Source organism: Mobula birostris, chromosome 24, assembly GCF_030028105.1.
Source record: "Mobula birostris isolate sMobBir1 chromosome 24, sMobBir1.hap1, whole genome shotgun sequence".
NCBI classification, from domain to species: Eukaryota; Metazoa; Chordata; class Chondrichthyes; order Myliobatiformes; family Myliobatidae; genus Mobula; species Mobula birostris.
The window spans coordinates 7,287,056-7,310,128 of NC_092393.1; the positions used below are offsets into that span (position 1 = coordinate 7,287,056).

The 23,073-nt window shown below is 40.1% G+C and overlaps 1 protein-coding gene across 1 annotated transcript in view; it reads left to right on the top strand.

Moving 5' to 3' along the window:
• The window catches only part of LOC140187413 (growth factor receptor-bound protein 2), a 145,203-nt gene that overhangs the window by 76,712 nt on the left and 45,418 nt on the right, over positions 1 to 23,073 (top strand). The gene's annotated exons all lie outside the window — the stretch shown is intronic.

Here is a 23,073-nt window from a genome sequence, read left to right on the forward strand (position 1 = left end):
TGTGTCTTCCATTCCATAACCGCCACCCGAAGCTTTTTGGATGATAACTACCCATCTGAGACGGACACCGTCCTTTAATGTCCGGTGCTTTCAGCACCAGCTTTTTTCTCTGGTGTTTTTTTTTAAAAAAAATAAACCTTCTACCACTGTACGATGAAGGTTTTTTATAAGCTCAAGATTTTTGTTTTGTGCTTACTACTATAGTTATCATTTTACAACCTATATAGAATACCTATTTCTTGTGAATAACATCAATTTCTTTTAGTTAATTTTTTCTTTAACTTTTTGTTTTTCTTTATTATTACTAACGATTTGTTCTGACGATCATTTTTAGTTATATGTTTTTTATTTTTGGTTTCCGTATAACTAAAATGGCGATTTGTCTTTCTTTTTGCATAATCTCCTTTGTTCTTTTTGGGACGCCACGTTCTTATGTTTCTTCTTCCCATAATCCCTTTTCTGGAAGCGATATTTTACTTATTTATAATTAACTAATCATACGTATTGACACTAACTTTTTTTTATTTATGTATTTTAGTAATTATACTATGTAGATTATTTTACTATAGTGTTTATTTTTTATATATATCAGTTTCCGGGGGGGGGGGGTCATCTATATAACGTATATCTTTGGAGTTGCCTCCTGCAGAAATGGGGTTAGAGTTAGTATTAGTTAGTGCTTTCTTCAGCCTTCTCTGGCTTAGTTCGGGGTTCTTGGGGTTGGTGGTTGGGGTAGTCTTTTTCTTTTTTAATTTTTTCTATTGGGCTGATTTAGAACTACAAAGATGCCCGCAGTGTCGAGATTTCCGGTTCCTGTCTGATCATGTATTCCTCTTCCGATTTCATGAGTTCACATTACCAAAGGGTTAATTTTAAATTATGGCTCACATTATTAATTTTGTCTCTTGGCATATTGGATTAAACCATCCAATAAAACGGAAAAAGATTTTCAATGTATTCCAAAGACTGAATGCTCATATTATTTTTGCACAAGAAACTCATGTAAGGAAAGAGGATAATCAACGCTTCTTTAAGTTTTGGAAAGATCAACAATACCACTCAAACGCCCAAGCCAAAATTAAAGGCGTTTCAATTTTTATAGATCCCTCAATTACATTTATTCATCAAGGCATTATCTCAGATCCTAATGGCAGATTTTTGTTAATCACTGGGTTACTTTTCAACAAAAAGGTTGCTCTCTTACTAGTTGTTCCTTCAGTTAGTCCTGACGAAGGGTCTCGGCCTGAAACGTCGACTGCACCTCTTCCTAGAGATGCTGCCTGGCCTGCTGCGTTCACCAGCAACTTTTATGTGTGTTGCTTGAATTTCTAGCATCTGCAGAATTCCTGTTGTTTGCTATGGTTAATGTTTACGCTCCGAATATGGATTATCCTGAATTTTTTAAACACCTATTCACTTCCTTTCCTAACTTAAACGAGTATATGTTGATAATGGGTGGTGACTTTTAACTTATGTTTGAATCCCATGTTGGACAGGTCCATAGGTAGTCCGGCTTTACCGAATAAGTCGGCTACTCTTACTAACTCTTTTATGTTTGATTCTGGGATTTCAGAAATTTGGAGATTTCTACACCCAAACGATAAAGAATTCTCATTTTTTTCACGTGTTCGTTGTTCTTATTCTTGAATTGACTTTTTTTATTGACTCTCGATTAATCCCATCTGTAGTTGATTGTAATTACGACATTATCGCCATTTCAGATGATGCTCCAATGAAACTTTCTATCAAGTTAATGGATACTTCTTGCACTAATAGACAATGGCGATTTAACCCTATTTTGCTTCAAGACTTGGACTTTGTCAAGTTTATAAAGGAACAGATTGATTTCTTCTTTTCAACTAATACTACGGAAGAAGTTTCCAATGGAACTGTTTGGAACGCTTTTAAAGCTTATATCCGTGGTCAGATTATTTCCTATTCGGCTGGTTTGAAAAGACGTGTTAAGAATGAAATACTTTTGTTGGTTGATAAAATTAAAGAAATCGATAAAAAATATGCTATTTCTCCCAGTAAGGAGCTGTACAAACACAGAGTTGAACTTCAATTGGAACATAGCTTATTATTAACATCCTCGATTGAAAATCAATTAATGGGAACTAGAAGTGATTTTTATATTCATAGTGATAAATCGGGTAAATTATTGGCTAATCAATTGAAATTCGACTCGGTTAAACGTCAAATTACTAAGATTCGTAAACACGGTGATACTTTGACAGTTGATCATGATGGGATAAACAAAACCTTTCAAGAATTTTATACCTCTCTATATCACTCTGATTTTCCTCATGATTCCAATTTCATGCATGATTTTTTAAGTAAACTGAATTTTCTGAAATTATCACCCGAAGATTGCTTATCATTAGAAACTCCCATTACAGAGGAAGAAATAAGAACTGCAATCTCATCATTGAATTCTGGTCCGGACGGGTTTGCAGTGGAATTTTTAAAATTCTTTTCCTCTATTCTCTCTCCGAGGTTGTCTAGAATATTCAAAGAAGCAATCAGTTTAGGTAAATCACCACAATGATTTTATGAAGCCTCTATCTCTTTAATTCTTAAAAAGAATAAAGATCCTACTGATTGTGCATCATACAGACCGATATCTCTTTTGAATGCAGATTCAAAAATTTTTTCAAAAATTCTACAACTAGGTTAGAGAAGGTATTACCTCAAATTATATCTATGGGTCAAACCGGATTTATTAAAAATCGTTATTCATCCTTTAATATTAGGAGGTTAATGAATATTGTTTATATCCCCTCACTTACTACCCCGGAATGTATTATCTCATTAGATGCTGAGAAAGCCCTTGACAGAGTCAAATGGCCTTATTTATTTAGTGTCCTTGAGAAATTTAATTTTAGTTTGACATTTATATCTTGGATTAAATTGTTACATTACTCCCCAGTAGCCTCGGTTTGTACTAATAATTATAGATCTCCTTATTTTCGTCTTTTTCGTGGTACTAGGCAAGGATGTCCTCTTAGTCCTTTACTATTCAATATCGCCCTTGAACCTTTAGCAATTGCTATCCGCGACTCGCCCAATATTTTTGGTATTACCCGCGGAAACGAAATACATAAATTATCACTATATGCAGATGATTTGTTGTTATACATCTCTAACCTGGAGAAGTCAATTCCTGCTATTCTAGGTTTGTTGGCTTAATTTAGTAATTTTTCTGGTTACAAATTGAATCTTAATAAGAGTGAATTATTCCCCCTAAATAAGCAGGTACCTATTTATGGACGTTTACCATTTAAATTGGTTACTGATTCATTTATATATTTAGGGATAACAATTACGAAAAAGTATAAAGACTTATTTAAAGCTAATTTTTTACCTTTAATTGATCAGATTAAACTTTTGTTTACTAAATGGTCACCAATCTCTTTGTCTTTGATTGGTCGGATTAATGCTATTAAGATGATCATTTTGCCCAAATTTCTATATGTATTTCAATCGGTTCCAATTTTTATCCCAAAATCTTTTTTCGATAATGTAGACTCAAAAATTTCCTCATATATATGGCAGAACAAAAATCCTAGGTTAGGTAAAAGGTATTTACAGAAATCTAAAAAGGAGGGGGGTGCTCGCCCTCCCGAATTTTAGATTCTATTATTGGGCAATTAATATTCGATATTTAAAATTTTGGTTACGAGATTTGGATGTATCTTTAAATCCACATTGGGTAAATCTTGAATGTAGTTCATTACAAGGGTTTTCTCTGGGTTCGGTTTTAGGAACTTGGCTTCCTTTTACTACTAAATTCTACAAACAAATGAATAATCCAATAGTTAAGCATACTTTACGTATGTGGTTTCAATTCCGAAGATTTTTTGGGTTTAATCAATTTATTTTAGCAAGTCCTATTATATCTAATTTCCTTTTTCAACCTTCCACTATGGATCAAGCTTATCTTGATTGGGAAACCAAAGGTATAATACGTTTTCGTGATTTATTTTTGGATAATTGTTTCATGTCTTTTGATCAACTTTCTAATAAATATAACTTACCCAGATCTCACTTTTTTAGATATCTACAGGTTAGAAACTTTTTAATTACTGTTTCTCCTAATTTTCCATACCCATATCCAATGGACACTTTGGAAAAAATTTTAGATTTAAATCTTTCTCAGAAAAGTGTTGTAGCAATTATATATAATATAATTATGAATTTATGTCCTGATGTTTCCAATAAAATTAAGCTGATTGTGAAAGAAAACGTAAGATTATTATACCGATTGAAAAATGGGAAAAAAATTCTTCAATTGGTTAATTTATCCTCTATATGTACTAAACATGTGTTGATACAGTTTAAAGTAGTGCACAGGGCTCATATGTCCAAAGATAAACTATCTCGTTATTATTCTTATATTAATCCAATATGTGATAGATGTCATTTCGAGATAGCTTCTTTAACTCACATGTTTTGGTCATGTCCTTTGTTGGAACAATATTGGAAAGATATTTTTGACATTATTTCAACGGTTTTGAATATAGACTTACAACCTCACCCAATTACTGCTATCTTTGGATTACCAATGATAGATTCAAATTATTTAACCTCTTCAGCATGCAGGATGATTGCATTTCTTACTTTAATGGCTAGAAGATCCATTTTGCTGAATTGGAAAGAGATTAACCCTCCTACTGTATTTCATTGGTTTTCACAAACTATGGTGTGTTTGAATTTGGAAAAAATTAGAAGTGCGGTTTATGACCCTTCCATTAAATTTGAAAAAACTTGGAGGCCATTCATTCAGCATTTTCATTTGATGTAATTTGACCATTTCCAAACTTATTTTATTTCTCTGTACTGTTGGTTGAGAGGAATGGAGTCGTCGACACTAAGGTTTTCTTCTTTCCCATTTTTAAGTTGTTAGAATTGCCCAAGTCTTTTAGTTTAGTTGACTAATTCTGTTTAGTTTAGTTTTTTTTTGGGATGGGGTTTTTTTTCCCCTATTTTTTTTTCTTTTTCATGATTTTTCTTCAGTTTTTTTTTTGCCCTTTGTGTTTGGTAAATAAATATCAAGCCCCACACTGAGCCAGCAGACCTTTCCACTGAGAGTGTCTCCGTATGATGCCTGCTGTACTTTGTTTTGTCGAATAAAGAAGCTGCTTTGTATCTACCACTAACTCTCTCTGGTGATTTTGTTCATGAAATAACACAGGGCAATCATGAACCAATCTACATTGGAGGATAGGTGATAGAGAAGGTGAACAGCTTTAAATTCCTGGACATAACTGAGCCGAACACATAGAAGCCATCATACAGAAAGCACACCAGTGTCTTTATTTTCTTAGAAGCTTCAAGAGGTTCAGTTTGTCACTAGACACTTCAACAAAACTTCTACAGATGTTCTGTTGTAAGAATCCTGACTGGTTGATCATGGCTTGGAAAAGCTATTTGAATGCGCAGGAATGTAAGGAAGCTGCAGGGAGAAGTGGACTTTGCCCACTGCTCTGTTACTTTGAAAACTTTTGTTCTAAATGTGTTATCTCTTGTAAGAGGCTTATATGCTATGTGCCTACAATCCTGCTGCAAGTAAGTTTTTCATTGCACTCGTGCATACATGTATATAACAGCCAACTTTTAGTTTGATTTGTTGGGAATAATAAAGCTGTATCATAGTGAGTTCTTTTTAAAATATCGGCCTAATTTTAGTCATGTGCACTTTTGGCATTACATGTGATTGTGAATGGGTATGTCATTTATGCCACTAAGTTATAAAAGCTAGCTGAGAAGTGTTACGGTGCTGACCAGAATTGAAGCTGGTTTGTATGATTTATGTATTTGTTACACTCATTAACCTAGTGGGTGTGAAGGAGCCTCAAAATTGCCATTGTTGATGGGTGTAGAGTTTCCTGAAATTCACTGGGAATTCCAGCCTGCCACTTGCCCTTGCCAGATGGCCCATAGAGATATTAACCTGGATTGTTAGCAAGGGCCAAACTTCTGCATAGGGTTGATGACACATTCACAAAGACTGCATATCTAAACTTTCCCAGCCTTCAACTCAGCCCAGCTTTACTGCTTTGATTTAGTTGCTTCAACAATGGACACTCCAGTGCTCTTCATTCTTCAGTGTCATGAATTCTAATTCATCCATACCTCCTGTTGTCCTGAACTGCTTAACTCTATCCATTTTTATGCTCAACTCACCCATCTTCACTCCTTTTTTCAACACCTATTAACTGTCCAGCACTTCCAAGCTGAAAATTATCCTTTGGACATACAGTTGCAAGAAAAGGTTTGTGAACCCTTTGCAATTACCTGGTTTTCTGCATTTATTACTAATAAAATGTGGTCTGATTTTCATTAAGTCACAATAATAAACAAGCACAATCTGTCTAAACTAATAACATACAAACAATTGCACTTTTATGTCTTTATTGTTTAATCATTCACAGTCCAGGCTGGAAAAAGTATGTGAACCCTTTTATTTAATAACTGGTAGAACCTCCTTTATTAGCAATCACCTCCTCCAAATGTTTCCTGCAGCTGCAGATCAGGCTTGCACAACAGCAAAGAACTTTGGAATATTCCTTGATACAGAACTGTTTCAGTTCATCAATATTTCTGGGATGCCTTGCATGAACAGCTATCTTCAGGTCATGTCACAGCATCTCAATTGGGTTAAGTGCTGGACTCTGACTTGGCAATTACAAGACATGAATTTCCTTCTTTTTAAATCATTCTGTTGTTGATTTGTATTTCAGATCATTGCCTTGTCGCATCATCAAACTTCTATTAAGCTTCAGTTGACAATCTCTACGCTGACATTCTTCTATAAAATGTCTTGATACAATTTTGAATTCATTGTTCCCTCAATGAATGCCAGCTATCCTGGCCCTGAGGCAGCAACACAGTCCCAAACCCTGATCTTCCTTCCACCATGCTTCACAGTTGGGATGAGGTTTTGGTGTTGGTGTGCAGTGCCCTTTTCCCTCCAAACATAGCAATGTGCATTTCTGCCAAGAATTTCAACTTTTGTCTCATTCGTCCGCTGAACGTTATCCCAGAAGGGTTGTGGAACATCTAGCCGGCTTTGCAAACTTGAGACGTGCAGCAATGTTTGTTTTGGAGGGTATTGATTTCCTCCTTGGTGTCCTTCCATGAGCAGAGACTTGAGCAAGCTCTACAGATTCTGCAGATCTTTTGTTACCCTTGGATTCCTCTTCTCTTCCTTCAGTGTTGTATATTGTTCTCTTAGTGTGATCTTTGCAGAATGCCTGCTCCTAGAGAGAGTAGTAATAGTAAATGCCAGTGAACGCAGCAGGCCAGGCAGCATCTATAGGAAGCGGTACCTCTTCCTATAGATGCTGCCTGGCCTGCTGCATTCACCAGCATTTTTTATGTGTGTTGCTTGAATTCCCAGTATCTGCAGATTTCCTCGTGTTTGCGAGAGGAGTAACAGTACTGAGTTTCCTCCATTTGTGGACAATTTCTCCTACTGTGGACTGATGAACACTCGGGTCTTTATGCTTTTGTAGCTTTTTCCCGCTTCATGCATCTTAGAAGAATGGAAGAGGTCCTCAAAGTTGTTTTGATTGAGGCATTGTGCACATTAATGGATCTTTCTTGAGAAGAGCGAGCTCTGTCAGTAAGTAACCTGACCCTTTTTTTTAAGCGGGCAGGGCACCTCTGCAACCCAACCTCCAATCTCATCTCATTGATTGGAACACCTGACTCCAAGTGGCTTTTGTAGAAGACATTACCACAGAGGTTCACATACGTTTTTAAAAACCTAGACTGTGATTGTATAAATGGTGTGCTCAGTATTGATGAGAAGTGTAATTGTGTGTTAGTAGTTTAGGCAGATTGTGCTTGTCTATTGTTGTGACTTAGATGACGATCATTCCACATTTTATGAGTAATTAATGCATAAAACCAGGTAATTGCAAAGGGTTCACAAACTTTTCTTTCAACTGTTTGTCTCCAAAGGGAAGATTATATTTCAGGTGTCGTCTCCAAATCACTGCAGATGTGATCTGTGAGTTGCTGTGCCCAAAACTCAGCTCTGCCCGTAGGCCAACCAAGATTTTGTACAACTGAAGCATAATTTCCTCATTATATTCCACCTTTTGAATAGAGACCAGATTTTTAAAAAGATTTTGTTTTGTTTGGTGTACTGTATAGGCATGTTTCTTTGCAGAGCAGATGTCCAATTCAGATCACTTCCTTATCTCCCTCCACCCTCTTCATCTGCCCACCACCCACATACTCCCACTGATTCTCTCCTCTGTTCCTAGCTACCCATTCCATCTCTATGATTCCATGCTCCACCTTCCTCTCAGGTGTCATCATCTTCAGCCCTCTCTCATACTCTCCCTCCTTTACCTGACCAACATCCTAGATCATGTTAGGCAAAGATCGCAAGAAACATGTTAGGCAAAGATCGCAAGATTCTACATCTGCGGACAACAGAGCATGCTGGCCCTGAAACTAGCAGGCATGAACTTCAGATTGCCTCTGCCGTTGATCTCGCTGGCTCCAACACCTCAGGGCATATTCAAAACCCGGACTCCAGCAACTACCACGGACACCTTCAAAGCGATTGTGCAACGACCAACTGCGACTCCAGCCTTGAACTCCAGGCCAAGTCTTTATGTGCTGCTATTGTGACTCCCGCCTCCCCTTCCCCCACCAATACTCTGCAATCCCGTCTCCCTCAGATCCCATCGTTAGCTCCTGGGTACTCAGAGGCTCCATCTTCCTCTCACCCCAACCCTCCCCTCTCCACTGACACCCCCAGCCTCCCCCCTCCCCCCCCCCCCCGATCCCAGCTCTCATCCGTGCCGGGTCTTTTACCATCCCCTCCGACCTTCAACTGTCTGAGGCAGAACGCTCTGTCCTCAGTAAGGGCTTCACCTTTGTCCCCCTTCACCCACACCTTGGCGAGTTCTGCGTTCGCCATGATGCGGAACTCTTCTTTCGCCGTCTCCGTCTCCGAGCCTACTTCTTCGGCAAGGACTCTTCCACCCCCACCGATGACCCCTTCTCCCGTCTTCAACCCTCCTCTTCTTCCTGGACACCCCGCTCTGGTCTTCTGCCTGCTCTGGATCTCTTTATTGCTAACTGCCGATGGGACATCAACCGTCTCGACTTCACTGCATCTTGTTCCCATTCCAACCTCACTCCCTCCGAACACTCAGCTGTCCACTCCCTCCGCACTAATCCTAACCTTACTATTAAACCCGCTGATAAGGAGGGTGCTGTTGTAGTCTGGCGTACTGACCTCTACCTTGCCAACTCGTGGATACCTCCTCTTATTTACCCCTCGATCGTGACTCCACTAAGGAGCACCAGGCCATTGTCTCCCACACCATCACCGACTTTATCTGCTCAGGGGATCTCCCATCCACTGCTACCAACCTTATAGTTTCCACGCCTCGCACTTCCTGTTTCTACTTCCTACCCAAGATCCACAAACCTGCCTGTCCTGGCAGACCTATTGTCTCAGCTTGCTCCTGCCCCACCAAACTCGTTTCTGCATACCTCGACACGGTTTTATTCCCCCTTGTTCAATCCCTTCCTACCTATGTTCGTGACACTTCTCACACTCTTAAACTTTTCGATGATTTTAAGTTCCCTGGCCCCCACCGCTTTATTTTCACCATGGATGTCCAGTTCCAATATACTTCCATTCCCCATCAGGAAGGTCTCAAAGCTCCCCGCTTCTTTTGGGATTCCAGACCTAATCAGTTTCCCTCTACCACCACTCTGCTCCGTCTAGCGGAATTAGTCCTTACTCTTAATAATTTCTCCTTTGGCTCCTCCCACTTCCTCCAAACTAAAAGTGTAGCTATGGGCACCCATATGGGTCCTAGCTATGCCTGCCTTTTTGTTGGCTTTGTGGAACAATCTATGTTCCGTACCTATTCTGGTATCTGTTCCCCACTTTTCCTTCGCTACATCGACGACTATATTGGCGCTGCTCCTGCACGCATGCTGAGCTCGTTGACTTTATTAACTTTGCCTCCAACTTTCACCCTGCCCTCAAGTTTACCTGGTCCATTTCTGACACCTTCCTCCCCTTCCTAGATCTTTCTGTCTCTGTCTCTGGAGACAGCTTATCACTGATGTCTACTATAAGCCTACTGACTCTCACAGCTATCTGGACTTTTCCTCTTTTCACCCTGTCTCTTGGAAAAATGCCATCCCCTTCACGCAATTCCTCCGTCTCGGTCGCATCTGCTCTCAGGATGAGGCTTTTCATTCCAGGATGAGGGAGATGTCCTCCTTTTTTAAGGAAAGGGGCTTCCCTTCTTCCACCATCAACTCTGCTGTCAAACCCATCTCCCCTATTTCACACACATCTGCTCTCACTCCATCCTTCCGCCACCCCACTAGGAATAGGGTTCCCCTGGTCCTCATCTACCACCCCACCAGCCTCTGGGTCCAACATATAATTCTCCGTGACGTCCGCCACCTCCAATGGGATCCCACCACTAAGCACATCTTTCCCTCCCCCCCCCGCTTTCCGCAGGGATCGCTCCCTACGCGACTCCCTTGTCCATTCGTCCTCCCCATTGATCTCCCTCCTGGCACTTACCCTTGTAAACGGATCAAGTGCTACACATGCCCTTACACTTCCTCCCTTACCACCATTCAGGGCCCCAGACAGTCCTTCCAGGTGAGGCGACACTTCACCTGTGAGTCGGCTGGGGTGATATACTGAGTCCGGTGCTCCCACTGCGGCCTTCTATATATTGGCGAGACCCGACGCAGACTGGGAGACCGCTTTGCTGAACACCTACACTCTGTCCGCCAGAGAAAGCAGGATCTCCCAGTGGCCACACATTTTAATTCCACATCCCATTCCCATTCTGACATGTCTATCTACGGCCTCCTCTACTGTAAAGATGAAGCCACACTCAGGTTGGAAGAACAGCACCTTATATTCCGTCTGGGTAGCCTCCAACCTGATGGCATGAACATCGACTTCTCTAACTTCCGCTAGGCCCCACCTCCCCCTCGTACCCCATCTGTTACTTATTTTTATGCACACATTCTTTCTCTCACTCTCCTTTTTCTCCCTCTGTCCCTCTGAATATACCTCTTGCCCATCCTCTGGGTTCCCCCCCCCCCCGTCTTTCTTCCCAGACCTCCTGTCCCATGATCCTCTCGTATCCCCTTTTGCCAATCACCTTTCCAGCTCTTGGCTCCATCCCTCCCCCTCCTGTCTTCTCCTATCATTTTGGATCTCCCCCTCCCCCTCCAAGTTTCAAATCCCTTACTCACTCTTCCTTCAGTTAGTCCTGACGAAGGGTCTCGGCCTGAAACGTGGACTGCACCTCTTCCTACAGATGCTGCCTGGCCTGCTGCGTTCACCAGCAACTTTGATGTGTGTTGAAAGGACAGGTGATGTTGGATTTCCAGAAGGTAGTTGATAAAGTGCTGCATATGACTTAAAACATAAGATAAAGATGCATGGAGTTGAGGATAATGTATGACATGGACAAAGGATTGGTTAACCAATAGAAGGCAGAGTTGAGATAAATGTGGTTGGCAGTCAGTGGTGAGCAGAGCATCTGTGCTGGGCCTGCAACTATTCACCAAGTGCTTTTAATGATTTGGAAGAGGGGACTAAGTGTAGCGTGTGTAAGTTTGTTGATGCTACTAAATTTAGTAGAAAATTTAGTCTGCAGAGAGACATGGATTAAGTGTGTGGGTGACGGTCTGGCAGATGGAGCACAACATCAGTACATGTAAGGTTATCAACTTTGGAAGGAAAAACAGAGGCTTAGATTATATAAATAGTGAAACATTACAGCATGTTGTGCAGAGAGACTGGAGTGCTTGTGTATGAATCATAAATATTTGCTTTGTTGGTACAACAGGTTATCAAGGAGGCATATAGAATGCTGGGGTCATTACTAGAGGGATTGTATTTAAGAGCAGGGAGTTTATGCTGCAACTCAACAGGGTACTAGTGAGGCCACACCTGGAGAGCTACATCCAGGTCTGGTCTCTTTCTTAAGATACTGGCTTTGAGGCAGTGCAGAAGAAACCCACAAGATTTATTTCAGAACGGATGGGGTGGGGGGATGTCTAAACGGTTGAGGAACAATTGAGTCGCCCAGGACTGTGCTGGAATTTAGAAGAATGGGTGTGGGGGTCTTGTTAAAATGAAAGGGATAACTAAAATAGAGGCAGAAAAATTCTTTCTACTTGAAAGTGAGACTAGAACTAGGGGATAGCCTCAAGATTTGGAGGAGTAGATTTAGAACAGATGAGGAGGAGCTGCTTTACCAAGAGTGCTATGAATCTCTGGAATTCTCAGCCCTGGGAAGTAGTAGAGGTTAACTCATTAAATATATTTAAGACACATTCGAAATGATTTTTGCATAGCTGGAAAATTAAGGCTATGGGGGGAAAGGCAGCTAGGGGGAACTGAGTCCACAGTCAGATCAGCCAGGATCTTATTGAATGGCAGAGCAGGCTTGATGGGCCAGATGGCTTTCCCTTCTTGTTACCTGGACAGATACTTGAATAAACAAGCCATAAAGGGATGTTGGTGAGTGGAATTAGAATAGATGGGTATGATGGTCATGATGTTCAGTAGGATGAAGTCTTTATATGTTGTACAACTCATGACTTTACCAATTGTGTGCCAAGTATGACAATATTTTTTTATCTGTTAGGTGATCTTATAACTTATTCTTTGTTCTGACCCTGGAGAAATGAGATGAACTCTACCTTTAAGCTTTATCTCAGCAGAATCTCCCTGTATTTGTGGTGAAATTAGCTGCAGAAGTGTGCCAAAGTTGGAGAAAAGTGGGGGGGAATGATGGCAAGAAAATACAGGCAAGGAAAAACTTTTGTAAACTATAAGATTTCTCTCTCGGCACAGTAGGCTGCAGCTGAAAAGCAAGAGGTGTGTGATGAGTTGTATGAGACGTGTTCCATTGTTTAATAGTTGATTGTAGCTTCATCCATTTGAGGAAGGATATTCCATCCGGTGCTTCCTTCGCAACATCCCTTGTGATTTCTATCTTTGTGCTCTTTGTTGGCTTCAAAGCTAATGGGTTTTAAATCCAACCCCCAGAAATTGGTCTTAACCTTTCTCCTCCCTTTGCTCTGAATTTACTTTTAGACAGACATCATTTAATATTGCATTTTCTGTAGACTTTTCCCCCTTTTCTTTTTACATTGCTATTGTGATGCCAAATGTTTGGGTGATTTTAGGGAAAGTGAGAATACGGGAGGGAAATAAAGCTAAGACCAATGTTCTTGAGCATTCTATCCGTTTACAAAATAGGTGAATTTAGAGTGTCCATTTCAAGATGTATTAGATCATTAAATTGCTGTAGCTTTAGTCATTCCTGTGTGCAAACGTTATAAATGGGCTTCATGAGTGTATCAGTCTAGGTGCAGATCTTGACTACTTTTGCTTGTATTGGGAAAAGGGAAAGAGTAATGGAAGCTTGGCTGTTCTTGGGTACAGCTGATGAAAGCAAGCATTTGCAAAAGCAAATAATATATTGGCCTTCACTGGACGATGATTTAAAACAGTAACAAGGATGTTTTGTTGCAAATGTACAGGGCCTTGGCAGAACCCCATCTGGAGTTTTGTGTGCAGTTTTCTGTTATCTGAGGAAGGATGTTCTTATAGTGGGGAGAATGTAATGGCAATTTAGTAGACTAACTCCTTGACTCATGGGGCTAACAAATTAGTTGGTTAGACTTGCATTCACTGAACTGTAGAAGAGCAAAAACATCTTGTAGAATTCTATGAAATTCTAATAGGACTAGACTGACTAGATACAGTGAGAATGTTCCAGAGTCCAGAGCCACTGGTCCCATGCTATGTCATTTAGAATGCAGATCAGAAGAGGTTCATAAATCTGTGGAATTCTCTACCACAGAAGAAAGTGAAGGCCAAGTCAGTAAATGTATACACATTACCCCCTCCACCATCAAGGACATCTTCAAAAGGCAATGCCTGAAGAAGGTAACATTCATGAATGGGACCCTCATTGAATGGGACATGCCCTTTCTCATTCCTACCATCAGGGAGAAGTATGTAAACTTGTGAACACACACACTCAGTGGTTTAGGAATGGTGGCTTCCCTTCGCCATAGATGGCGGAATGTTCCATTTGCACTGGCTCAGTTCTTTATAGTATTTTTTGTCTTGCACTGTACTGCTGTCACAAAACAAATTTCACAACATACAGTATGTCAGTATAATAAACTTCATTCTGATTTGAAAAGGAGGTAGATATTTTCCTTCGTGCTAAAGGGGCCGAGGAAGAGTTTGAATGCAGAGACAAGGTACTGAAATTATGATTGGCCATGATCAGATTGAATGATAGTGAGGGCTGAATGCTCTCCTATTTTCTGTTTCCGTGGTAATAGTACAGGTTTCCCCCACTATCCGAAGGTAGAGCATTCCTATGAAACCGCCCATAAGCGGGAATGTCGTAAAGTGAATAAGCAATTACCATTTATTAATATAGACCCAGACCCAAAAAATAACCTACAAAATCATGCCAAGTAACACATAAAACCTAAAATAACAGTAACATATAGTAAAAGCAGGAATGATATGATAAATACACAGCCTATATAAAGTAGAAATACTTTCCTGCAACACTGCCTAACGCAGCGAAAATCTCATGGCAGCAGTCTTGGCGGAAACACTCTCTCCAGTAACCTTTAAGCTATGAAGCTGCCAAATCATACCAAATTACACAGAAAAATACACAGCCTATATGAAGTAGAAATAATGTATGTACAGTGTAGTTTCACTTACCGGAATCGGGAAGACTCCAATAAATTGCAGTTTCGTCACAGTTGAACACTTCCTTATACGAATAACCACCTTCTGTAATTATTTTCTTCAGTTCTGCTGGGAGATTTTTGGCAGCTTCAGTATCAGCTGAAGCACTCTCTCTGGTAAACGTTAAACTATGAAGCTGCCTTCGCCTCAGAAACTGATCAAACCACCCATGACTACCGTTACTTTCCACTATCATCACCATCGTCCAGTGCTTTCTGTTTCAGCTTATTAAAAAGACTGACTGATTTCTCCTTAAGTATAAGAAAACTTAATGGAACACCACGCTTTGTACACCCATCAATCCACTCAAGCAATAGACTTTCCATTTTATCCATTACTAGATGCCGACTAAGAGAGACCACTTTGCTACGAGCAGAACCAACAGTAACATCGGCAGCTTTCAAGATTCTTTCTCTCTGCATATAAATAGTGTGAATGGTGGATGCAGGCAAGTTCAACGTGTGGACAATGTCCTTACTTCGTTCACCACGATCGAAACGCTTAATTATGTCCAGTTTTACGCTAAGTGTAACATCCTTACAAGCTCCTTTAGGCTTTTCCGATACCTTAGAACTCATCTTGCTAACGGATGCACAAAATAAATTGAGGTAAAGCACGTGCTTAAGCAATGGCGGCTAGAATGCAGTTCCGGGGGAGGAGCTTGACTGTTCGGGTGTGCGCTGCCTTTTTTCGTAACAGTGAAAACATCATCTGTTAGCGAAAACAGGTAATTAATGTAGGTCTTTCGTAACAGCAAGGTGTCGTAAAGCGAATGTTGGGAAAACGGGGGCCACCTGTATTGTCACTGAACCACTAAAATCCACCTATGGGCAAGATCATCCACCGTATATGAATAATTGATTTTGACAGGTCAATCAGTGCAAGGACAGAATGTTGACTGCATCAACAAAAAGTTATTAGTTGCTTTTGCAGTAGTTGTTTCTGATCTCTTGCACTCACTCACCTGAATGGGCAGATGGTTCTCTGTTTTATGTAATTTTAGTGGTGTAGAACTTCCTACGTACAGCACTGAAATGTCAAACCAGGATGATGAGTTCTTTACTGATGTGCGGAAAAATCCTTAATTGGTTCTGATGAATTTAAAGGGAGGGTGAGAATGGGGCCTTGTGAGTTTAAAGGGAGTATGGGATTCATCACCCCATGAGCCAGATGCTGAGCCATTGTAATTTTGGAACAATTAAATATTGGAATTTTATTGGACTCAGCAGTGTCATTATGGTCATTTTCTGAACTCTGAGCTGAACTTCATCTAAAGTAACTTCATGCTAACATAGATAGGCTGTTCTTTCCTCCTGCCCCTCAGGCAGAAGGTACAAAAGCCCAAGAATACAAGCCACCAAAGTTGAGGACATCTTCTCCCCTATTGTTTAGTCTTGAATGGACTGCTGATACACTTAACAAATGGACTCTTGGTTGTATGATCTCCCATTCTACTTCAATGTGGGAGTTGCAGAGCAGATAGACAATCAATGTGTACTCGGTAACTGTTACCTTTTTTACTGCCTTGGTGTCATGGTCTAGATGGCATGCAACACAAATGCTTGTCACTGTATCTTTATTCACTGTTGGATGGACCTCTCTAATTGAGCATCCAGTTAAGATGTGGACTAATGCAGCTTATGAATTGTAAACATAATTTCACTTGAGACCTTCCAAGTGCTGTATAGCAAATTATGAATTAGCAGAAAATCAATTTAAAATGGCAGAGAATGGAACAACCAATGCAATACTATGGTAGAATGGGATGGCAAAGTTCATTGTTTACTCAGATTATGAGGAGCTTTAAATGGGACAGAAGATGAGAATACTCTATAAAGATTTCAATAGAGGTTTGAATCTGTGAGGCTTAATTCCATCTCTGCTATTAGAGCCACTGGCAAATGGAAGAAGTTTTTAATGGGACAAAAAATGGTGGCTTTGCATCTTTTGTTGTACTTTTGTTTGAGCTTGCAGTCTAAAGTACTGATTTATTTTTATGTTTGCTTCTTAAATGATGTGGAAAAGAATACAGTATCTTTCAGTCACTAATTATGAATTATGGTTAGATGGTCACGGTGTTCATAGTGCTCATCTAGATACTTAAAAGCTGTCAGTGTTTTTGCTTCCATTAGTCTCAGGCAATGTATTCTGTATACTCACCAGTCTTGGTGTAAAAGGTCTCCCCTCGAAATCTCATACACCTTATCATCAATTTATGTCCTCTATTTTATCTACCCCTGAGGCTATAGACTTCAAGAAGTTTTTTCCCATATCTATTCCCCTTATAATTTTATATACTTTAATTGTTTCTTAACCACCACTTCTCCAGGGAAAACTGATCTAGTTTTGTTAAATTTGAATCATAAGTGAAGTACTCCATGCCAGGCAACATCTTTTTGAATCTCCTTTGCACTCTTGAATGCAATCGCAGTTTTTCCTCCAGCACAGAAATTGGAGCTGCACACAGTCTGAGCAATGTTTTAGAAAGTTGGAGCATAACCTCTTCAATGTCCTGACTAATGAAAGATGTGATATTTTGATATGGCTTCCAGTTTAGTGGTGCCTATAGAATTAGGAATTGAAGGAATGTTGTGCTGCTGGTCCTTTGCTTTCATCAAATATATAATTGAGCAACTATCAAGGAGAGGCCAAACGGTGTTCGTGGCCTTGTATTTGTCAGAACAGCTGAAATTGGAGTTTGGCTGTTTAGTGCATTGAAGCTTGTGACTGGATCGAGAATTTCAAGTGTTCTTATCATAAGGGACTGATTGACAATTTCATAATTGTAATGTTTTTTTCAAGACTTGGCATTTTGAGAGAAGCTTCCAGACAAAGCTATTTACAGTCTTGTGTTGTAATAGGAAAATTGCTTGCTCTTTTTCAGTGAACATAGTGAAGATCTCTTAATCAATTATGCTAATATTTATCAACACTTTATATGGTTGCATTCCTTTTGAAAAGATTGAAATATTTTACTTCAAAGTAAATAAATATCCAGGTTGTATGTAAGCTATTCAACACTATCTGCCAATAGAAACAACACATCATCTCATTCCAGGCATTTTTCTGTATGACGATGACCAAGGGTCAGTGTTACCTGATGTTACAGTAAAATAGCATCAGGTCTTCTGCTTTTGCATCATTACAAGTCAAGGCCTGATCAGTATGGTTTTGTGAGTGGAAGGTCATGTCTGGTGAATCTTTTTAAATTTTTTGAAGAGTTAATGAAGGGGATGGATGAAGGTAGTGCAGTGGATGTTTTCATTGCAGAAAAGCCCGCTTCCAAGAGATAGGTTGGAAATTGAAGCAATGTTTTCAGTGCTTTCGTGGCTATCTCAGGATATTCAGCCTTGACTTTGATCCAGAATGCCGGCAGAGATGTTATGTCAAACATACTTTTCAGCCCACCGTCATTTGCAAGCTCGAGGAGTTGATCTTCTTCCCGCGCTGACATAGATGATGCGAGGGTAATGATCTCGCATGTGTTCAAGTTCAACAGTGGGCGTGACAGGGAATGAGGAGAGGTGCAGTTGACTCGTATCGTTTCATATTGCCAAATCATATCGTTTCCTTACGGCCCGGTACCGGTCTGCGGCCTAGTGCTTGGTTACCACTGCTCTAGCAGAAATTGACCTTGTGTTTCTGAGTCACTGCCAGGTAGTCTATAATGTAATTGCTTTCATACTGTGTCCTGTGATTTTGTGATCTTCCCCCTTTCCACGATATTAACTCTAGGCACAGTATTGTATTAAGACCACACAGGGCTGGCTATCACAATGGACCCCTGGTGCAATTTCTCTCAATTGCTCATTCCCCATTTAAAATTTAATCTTCCAGAGGCTTATTAGTGTATATGGCTATGTTAACTTAGGGCAGTTTCAGTACTTGGAGCAGAGAAATATGAATAGGTTGATTGAACTTGGCCTTTTCTGCTCGGAGTGATGAAGAATGAGAGTTGACCTGATAGAGGTGTATAAGATGATGTGAGGGATTGATCATATGGAGAGCCAGAGGCTTTTTCCCCAGGGCTGAAGTGGCTAAAATGAGTGGGCATAGTTTTAAGGTGCTTGGAGGTGGGTACAGAGGGGATGTCAGAGGAAAGTTTTTCATGCAGAGAGTGGATACGTAGAATGCACTGGAAATGACTGTGGTGGAGAGGGATATAATAGACTTTTAAGAGACTCTAAGATAGGTACATGGAGCTTAGAAAAATAGAGGGCAATGTGGTAAGGAAATTCCAGGCAGTTTCTAGAGTAGGTTACGTGGTTGCACAGCGTTGTAATGTGCTATTTCTCTGTTCTATATAGCCTTAATGGAGGAAGGGAAGGCAACTTGATGTTTCTGGTAGCTGTGTTTTTGAAATATGGTGTTTAACAAAGGTGAGGCATTATTAGGTAAGGAAGCATAGAGCTGTGGGGGTAGGGTGGAATGGGATGATATGCCAGAAAGATAAACAATTGTGTCCCTGAGATTGATCTGAGCAATAGAAGAGAAACCATCATGTTGCTCAAAGTGGACTATAGATACTAAGCAGCTAGGAGGAGGTGAAGAACAAGTTTCTGAGAATAATATTGAAAATAATTTAAAAATTATACATCGTACCAGGTTTTTGCTGCCTTTATGTTAAACTGGGACCAAGAATGTAAAAGATATCAAAGATGAAATATTCTTGATGATTATTGAAATATTTAATCAAAGCAACACCAACAAAAGGAAGTTGACTATTTTAGGGATGAATGTGGGAAAAACAGGAATGGATGTAAAAAGAAGGGCTCAGGAATAAAATTCTAGTTGATGTCAAGATCAGTTCTGTAAAATTGAAATTTGATATGCTGTTAATGGACTTAAAGGTATTCTTGAAGTTAAATCGGGTAGGTAGTCAAGAAGGGCCTCGGCCCGAAACGCCAACTGTTTATTCATTTCCGTAGACGCTGCTTGACCTGCTGAGTTCCTCCAGTGCTCTATCTCTTACTCAGGTATTGAAAGAGGCAGTATAAGTTTAGAGTAAGTTTAGTAACCCTGCTGTTTATGAATGTTAAACACCATGTTAAAAAGAAGCTAAATGAGGGAGGTCAAGGTGGGATCAGCAATGAATAAGCTTGATGGTCAAAAAGCACAGGATAAGCTTAAATAGAAAATAAAAGAACCAGAGAAGGAACATGGTTAAAAAATATTGTCGAGTCAAATCATGGAAACCTTAAAGATGCTTTATAAGTATACAAAGTAGATAAGGCTGTTGGTGAGAGTATGAAGGTTTCAAAAGTCTTTATTTCTAAATAAATATTGCATACTTCAAAAAAGGGTGACACATTTTAGACATACAGGACATTTTTAAAAGTGGATACACTGGACCTAGGTAAAATTTTAACCTTTAAAGAAACAACGGTGGGGGCTCTGAAAATCAATTTCCAGTTCCGTGTGTTGATAGGTTTGGTATTGGAAGTCTGCCAAGTAAAACAAATGTTTATGGGAGAATGACATCATTAGTGGACAGCTTATTTAAAAATAATTGGGGGAACAGCAAAATCAACATGTAGAGAAGCAAAGGCTAACCGGGAAATTCATTGCTGCAGAAACTGGAAATATGAAATAAAAATAAAATGCTGGATACGCTCAGCATTTCAGGCGGCATCTGTAGAGACAGAAACAGAGTTCCAGCTCAGACTGGAAGTGTTAACTTCCTCTTTGCGTTGATTGGACGATAATCACTAACAGTCAGCATGAGGTTGTTATGAGGAAGTTGTGTCCAGCTAAATTTAAGGTCGCATAAGAAAATAAGAAATAGAAGCAGGAGTAGGCCAGCAGGCCGATCGAGCCTACACCGCCATTCAATAAGATCATGGCTGTTCTGACCATGGACTCATCACCTACCTGCTTTTTTCCCCCATAACTCGTAATTCCCGTACTATGCAAAAATCTATCCAAGCTTTTCTTAAATATATTTACTGAAGTCACATTGAGGCTCAATCAGAGCAGCGCCCTTGATACGATATATGTGGGTTTTGGAGTCGTAGAGAACTACAGCACAGAAATGGGCCCTTCACTTCATTTAGTCCATGCCAAGCTATTATTCTTCCTAGTCGCATTGCCCTGTACCTGGTCCATACCCATCCCATCTGTGTACTTATTCAGATCTCTCTTAAATGTTGAAATCGAACCCCCCCTTCAGTACTTCTGTTGGCAGCTCATTCCACACTCTCATGACCCTCTGAAGTTCTCCCACATGTTCCCTTTAAATATTTCATCTTTAACCTTTAACCAATGACCAATGACCACTAGTTGTAGTTGCACCCAATTGCAATGGAAAAAGCCCTGTCTACAGTTGCAAAAAAAAGTTTGTGAACCCTTTGCAGTTAACTGGTTTTCTGCATTAGTTACTCATAACATATCTGATTTTCATCTCAGTCACAATAGTAAACAAGCAAAATCTGACTAAACTAATAAAACACAAACAGTTGTACTTTTCATGTCTTTATTGAATACATTGTTCAGTCATTCACAGTCCAAGCTGGAAAAAGTATGTGTACCCTTGTATTTAATAACTGGTAGAACCCTCCTTTAGCAGCAATAACCTTTTCCAAATGTTTCTTGTAGCTGCTGATCAAGCTTGCACAGTTCTGAGGAGGAACTTTAGACTATTCCTCTGTACAAAACTATTTCGGTTCATCAATATTTCTGGGATACCTTACGTGAACAGCCATCTTCAGGTCAAGCCACGGCATCTCAACTGGGTTAGGGACTGGACTCTGACTTGGCCATTCCAAAATATGAATTTTCTTGTTAAACCATTCCAGATATCCCACCCTGCAAAAACTCATTTCAGGGAGGTAGCACCCCCCTCACCCCCCCCCCCCCCGCAACCCCATATCCCAGGAACGAATGACACCTGTTAAACTCACCTCAACATGTCTTTTACAGTCATTTAACCCACCATGGGCAATAGAAAAGTCACTGTTGCAAACAGTGCAGCAAGCAACACTGTCATTATTCTTGACCCCTATTAGGCAGGGGCACACTTCAGTGTAGTCTGGGGTGACGTACGTTTTATATTTTCTTTTTTTGGAACACTGCCATGACACTGCAGGACACTAAACTGAACTGATGGACAATGAAAGAGAGAGAGAGGGGTAGACTGTAAAACCTGCCCACAGAGAAAACTGATAGATCTGCTTAGCACAAGGAGAGACCATTCAGGATGCTCTCTCTGTCATTCTCTCGCTACATCTGTCACTGTCTGTGTGTGTGTGTCTGTCTGTCTGTCCAGTGCAACCCCTAAAGGTTCTTGCTGTTGGTCCTTAAGTAAGGTATGCTTCTTGTATAGCTCCAAATAAACTGTTGTATTGCTGGTACCTGGAATGTTAGTTATCCTTGTGAAATCTAAGTACTAGGGTGCAAACAACGAGTAAAGCCAAATACATAACTTGCAGAAGTGAGTATTGACATTTACATCATAGTGAATGGAGTATACTTGTGTTAACATAACTCTTCATGCAATGCTAATGTTCTGACTGCAGATGAGCTTCATAATTGTAAAACAATTACTGAGCCAGGTGGCCGTAAACTCAAGGCCCAGTTTGGAGCTTCAGGCTGGAGACCTCTTTTTAGACACCAAGCCAGGTGGCACTTTAATGTTGTGTCTAAGTATTGACCGAAAGCCCTTCTTGTCGGGGAAGGCGGGGGAGTGGGGATGTTTGTGGGTAAACAAATATACTGTGACAGGAAAATTTGTCAATGGAGACCCTTTTTCAATACCAGCAAAGCATTATTCACACTACTTTATCTCATTGTTTGTGCACAAATGACTGCTGTACTTGCTGGCATTGCATTTTGGGACATCATAATGTTTTGAGATGCTTTTTCTGAGGACATAAGTTGAGATTTCTGAGCAAGACATTTATCTCAGGAAATCATTAGCCATTGCAATCAAAATGTAGCAGCAGCTGAGAAGCCCCTCTGTACTTTGTTTCAGCTCAGTGCAGCATTACCTGGGGGCAGCCTGACACCCAAGTTCTCAGTAATTTATGTGAGAGAGAGAAAAAATGAGCATAGAGAATACAGTGTTTTAATAACTGCAAATTATCAATGTAAGCACATCTTGGCATGTCTTCATTAGCCTCTCTTTGTAATGATCTAAAGTTCTCTTGATTTTGTTTATTTTAGAATTTTGAGAACTTTATTTAGATTCCCCTAATGACAATCCTGCCGTTCAATTTTGCATACTGGTCTAGAGCTGCTTGTAGTGCTTTCCAATATGTAACCAT